Below are 5,438 nucleotides of genomic sequence, written 5' to 3'. Positions count from 1 at the left end.
ATTCAAGATACATTTAGGTACTAAATATTAGTACTTTTTTAGCGGGAATTTAAATCATCAGGAACTAACTCTTTTGTTAGGCCATTGAATTTTGGGTAACGAAGTGTTATGATCCTCTATGGGCCCTTCCTCATAAAAGACTGTGCATGAAATGGGCCAGTATGAGGGAGAAGTAGGCCCAAGTCCAGCTAAGTGAATAAACTCTCTGAGAAGCCTAATATTACTGCATCCGTCCCGCTCATGCTCTCACTAACCCCAGATTGTTAACCCTCCGTCGCGTTTGGTACGTGGGAGTCAGAGAAATGTTATTTTGGCGCGCTGCAAGCCCATTTCCAAGGGTCTTGACTTCCATTGGACCATTTCTGCCCTTGGCAAACGTGAGAATGGAGAGGGCGGCAGAGAAGGGGGCGAGGCAGTGGTTAAGATAGCCGTGACGCTGGGGGGCGACATTGAGGATATACAGAACTTTTAGGATTGGTTTAAAACACGACCAGCCTCACATAAAATGATTAGACACAGTAAATGGGTTTATGCAAATCAATAGACTTGAATAAGTTCATGAATTTTCATTACACTTTCCCTACTTCTCTACGCTTTGCAACCATCAAACCACAGAGTCGACCGTATATACTTGCGTGACGTTGCATCCGAATTACTCATCCTTGTCTTCAGCATCGTCGTAGTTGAAAGGTAAGGGCACAGACTTGAAAGCTCTGAACTTGCCCACATTGTTTAAATGCTCATTCTCCACTCTGAAATTTTAGATTGCAGCAGTTCACTGCTCAGTCATTTTAACTTTAAAAAATTAGATTACTCCAAACAAATTTTCTGTGTCCTACCTGAAGAAGTTCCATATGCCCCGACGTATGATCTCTAGACTAGCTATAATGCTTATCATTGCTTGTTTATGCAGGAAGTCAACCTTGAAATCCAGTACTGTCTGCAACCATGCAAATCTCAGCAAGATATTCAGCACCTGCAATGGTACAATTTGTCAGCAATTCCCAAGAATACAATCCATAGAGAAGATAAAAATGATTTCAAATTCTGCTTGAAGATTTCTGTGTTAAATTCATACCATGGCTGTGAAATATACGCTTTTATGAGGTATTATGAGTTTGTCTCTTAACCAGCGATTCTTGGAATTCTTTTGCAGGAGGCCCCAGTCCATGACAAGGTCCCAATATGTAGAAACGATTGCTGCAGATACTGAGAACACCCAGGCAAGCACCTTCCAAGTGCTTCCTTTATCAAGGCTGTAAGCTGTTCTGAGGCAAACAGCTACTATTGTGAGGAAGTATTTCACCCCATTATATCCTTGCATTGCATCTTTCTCTTCAAAGAGTCGCCTGATGCACTAATCGGAGAAAGAGAAAGATCATTTGGGAGCCAGTAAACATTAAAATTGAACATTGACATTTGACACAATACAACCGAATGAATCCGGTTGTGGTTGATGTGTTGCACTGTGTTTGCTCAACAGGTATAAAGGTTTTCTCTTAGAAGCGTCCTTGCTTCCTAGTTTGAAGGTCAAAAGAAGAAGGACATTCTGCCATCTTCTGTCTTTTCAAAGCTCCGACTAGCATGGTATGAAGCGTTGGAGGGGAGAGAGTTGGTACCTGGAGAAAACGACACCAGTATGGAATCGCGGCAACGATGAAGGAAAATGTTGTGAATATGCTGCTTGAGTTGCAAGTGTTTTCTCTTTGCTTGAAATCTCCCCAACCATAGTAGCAAATGTAGAATTCTAAACTTCGGAGAGCTTGCACCTGGATGCATAGAAAGGAATGAAATGAGTTATGTGAAATGCTGGGGCGCTGTCATATCATTTTTATTTCTCACGAACCTGGCTAGTAAACTGATCCGCCAAAAAGAAATCTGGGAGCGAGACCTAAGGAACATTGGACATGGCATAAGTCAGATTTCTAGTGAAGATTAGAGTTTAATAAGTGGGAGCATTTTCTTATTATATATGTGTTCCGCTATGTTCTTTACCTTGTAGAGAGGAGCGCAGATGCAGTGGAACAGGCATGTGAGAAAGAAAACCCGGCCAGAACGATACATGATGTTGAATGGGCATGATAAAATGGCAACCATAATCTGCAAAGGAAGAAATGAATCCATAACGTGAGTTTGGAAGCTAAACGAAGATCCAATGAATTCTGTGGAAGTTTAATTGTCTTACAATAACCAAGATAAGAGGAATTAGTTCAGTGTAGGCTTTGTAATCCTTTGTCTTTGGATCCATCTCCATGTCGAGGTTCGCAAGTACACCGGCTAGTGCCAATACAGCAATGGCAAAAGCTAGGAGGAGAGCATCAAGGTGGCTCAAGTCGGATCCTTTCTTGAAACCAAAAATAAATGTCTGATTCACTCTGTATCGCCTCCAGAAGAATATATTGGCACCATACATAAACATGTGTAGAACTATGAATCCAAACAAACTGCAGGAAATGTTTTTCACACGTTAAATAATACGTGTAAGTTTTAGTTCGTTGGACGAAACTATGGGCTTTTGAAACCAAATCTCAGCACTTTTATTTTGAATAATAAGGTTACCTATAAAGAGGAAACATGGTCTCCATGTACTTAGTACTCCCTGGGTGATTCAGAATTTTGCGAGCATGGATGACCAGAGTAACCGCTAAAACTAGTGCTGCTGTGCAGCCAGCCAAAAAGCCTAAAAATTTGAACAAAGGAAAATGTCAGGGGAAAGATAACATAGACTATATATGTACCTGTGCCGAAAATTGTTGAACCACAGTAAATCTTGATTCTTACCCGTGGAAAATGTTATTCTATGGCTTGCTCTACTTTGTTTTGGTCTGAGGAGGTTCAATCCGTAATCACGATTAGAGTTGGAGAAATGCTTAATAAATGTTTTTTCCACCCTCTCCATGAGCCTGGTGACCTGTATAGGAAAGTTGAACAATTAAAACCGGTAAGGAACTAAGGATGTTAAAAGTTCGCTAATTTTTATTAAAATGTTTTGGAATATGATGATATTGAGTTTGATGGTTTTCCCTATAAAGGTCCCACCTCGTCGGAGCTGCCGAGGTAGGATTTGTCAACCATGCTCACATAAGCTTTTGCTGCTCTTCTTGATGTAATCTGTGATATGGAGTGAGAGAAGGTGAGGGGCTACTTAAGTTTCTTGGTTGTCTTCCGTGCCAGTAGTTTTAGAAATGGGAGGAGTACCTTGTCATATTTCTTCATTATCTTTGAAAATGCCAACGTGTTTAGAAAGCTGCTTAATTAACAAGAACACAGATGATTATGAAGAAGAAATATAAAAGAAACAATACTTGGCGAGGTTACAAAAGAGAATGCCAGCAAATATAACCTGTAGTTCTTTAGTAGTCGAAGCTTTGGTAGAATTCAATGAAAGCTCGTTTGAGTTGTTCTTCAACTTTCTTCAAATTCTTTCTGTTGAATTGTAGCTCTGTTTGTGTAGAGTGATTGAGGAAGTTTTTATCGTTGAGCGAGGAGTCTCAAGGGTGTTGTTCAATCGAACATGATTGAGGACTTCCAAAGGGGCTGGTTTGGTACCCCTGTTATCTTTTTCCTTATCTGTTTGAATTTTTAGGCGATTGAGTTGAATTTCATCATCTTTGTTCTCAGTGGAGTCATCTGATTGACTATTGTGGATACTTTCCTCATTGATCGTCTCCATGGCTATGAAATTAGGAAGTTGAGGAATATTAAATCAGTTCACTACACTTCCATGACCGTTCTGCGAGCTCAAGTTAATCTTTAAGATGATCAAGCAGTTGAATTGATCCTGGCTTTTATCCTAACTAGCAATGTTAATAAAGGCTTACCGTGCAATTTGGCTCCTCTGGGCGTAGAAGATGATAATGCAGCTGCTGAAGTGGCAATATCTGAAGCAAGATTAGTCATCTCGACAGAGCTATTAAACCATTGAGAGGGTTTCTCAACTTTTATCCGGAAAGCAATCAAAGCTTCCATTTGCTTATTCAGCATGACAGCTTCCTTCATCACTTCTTCCACTTTAGACCTGTAAAACTTGTCCACTTTGTTAAACTCATCATCTAGCCTCTTAAAGTATACCAACTCATATTCTCCACCTTCTTCTGCAGCCATCAGAAAAGTAGTTTTATAGCTTTCAGATCCATCTCGTTGCACTGAGTTCACCATAATGGGTTGGCTCTCAATATCATGTTCATTGGGATTGATGGAATGGTAGGATTGTCTCTGAATGAGTCCACTGAAAGCCCTGTACAGTGTTGGCTTTCTCTTTAGGCCCCTTGGAGTTGCAGGTGGTGGCTTGGTTCTCTGCTTGTAGCGTTGGACATCTTTCAAAAGGGTCTTCAAGTAATTATAATCCATGTATGCTTCCTTCCATTCTGCCACCATTTGTGCCTCAAATTCTTTCCCAAACTTCATCTTTTGGCCTTTCTAAGCAACAAGAACTATTTGATAGTTGATAACAATTCACTGGCTCTTGCAGAAAACAGACTGATCACAGAAAGTAGAGTAAGAAGGGAAAAGAAGTGTTGGATGATTAAGCTCAAAAGCCCTGTGAACAAAGTTTCTGAAAGGATGATTATTTATATCCATAGCTTCACCACAGAAACAAAAGAAGACTCTTTCAGATCATGTTTGCAAGTTGAAAGTTCAGATAAAGAATCTGTCATAGAGCAGAAAGCAACGGACATATTTTCAGAAACAATGAGAAGTAAGAGTTGAGCTCTACTAGAGTTTGTTAAACGCGTAATCAAAAGCAAGTTGAATATATCTAATCAATATAATGGTTTTTATTTAAGCAATATCGTACCCCTTCTTTACAAGAAGCTGCATGAATCCCAGCCAAAAGAACACAACTTGTTTTCATTCATTGATTAATTCATGATTGGTCGATGGTTCCGAGTTGAAGGTTTTTTTGGCTCATTAAAATAAACAGGTCGGCGATTTGATTATAATTTAAAAATTGAAGATTAGTATCCTTTAATTATATTATTAGGCAACACGCTTTGACTTCAATTATCCAACAATCTAACTGAACATTTAATAATAAAAACGAGACAAATAAACTTTCATGACTGCAACAAAATTATTTATAGTGCAATGTGCATGCGCACACACAAAACTGTCTCTCTCTTTCTCTGTGTGAAAGTCATACCAATCTCTTTCAGATTCTGTATACAAAAGTGAGGATGGAGTAAGTGGTATTCATATGAAATTTATAAGACTTGGTCACCCTATTCAGAAACAAGTATGCATGTAGTTGGAGATCATTGCCAGGCAGGTAGGCCGGTCAAGATCTCTGTAAACAAGTCATCGAGCCAGAAATGTGGGAGGGATTTGCCAATCCAACTCAACAAATGGACCAGGAATGAATTCAATGGGAAAAAAAAGGTCCCGGGACATTTTACTATACGCTACTGATCTTTCTCCTTTTTTTTCATATGAATTAG

General features: G+C 39.4%; 1 pseudogene; it reads right to left on the bottom strand.

Moving 5' to 3' along the window:
• Positions 1-632: 632 nt before the first annotated feature.
• On the bottom strand, positions 633-4,595 carry LOC114720542 (phosphate transporter PHO1 homolog 3-like; annotated as a pseudogene).
• Positions 4,596-5,438: the final 843 nt, after the last annotated feature.

The sequence above is a fragment of the Neltuma alba genome, unplaced genomic scaffold (genome assembly GCF_004799145.2).
Source record: "Neltuma alba isolate B1F8T4 unplaced genomic scaffold, ASM479914v2 tig00011988_pilon, whole genome shotgun sequence".
Lineage (NCBI taxonomy): Eukaryota > Viridiplantae > Streptophyta > Magnoliopsida > Fabales > Fabaceae > Neltuma > Neltuma alba.
The sequence above is the reverse complement of the archived record's forward strand: the minus strand, read 5'-3'. Positions and strand labels throughout refer to the sequence as shown.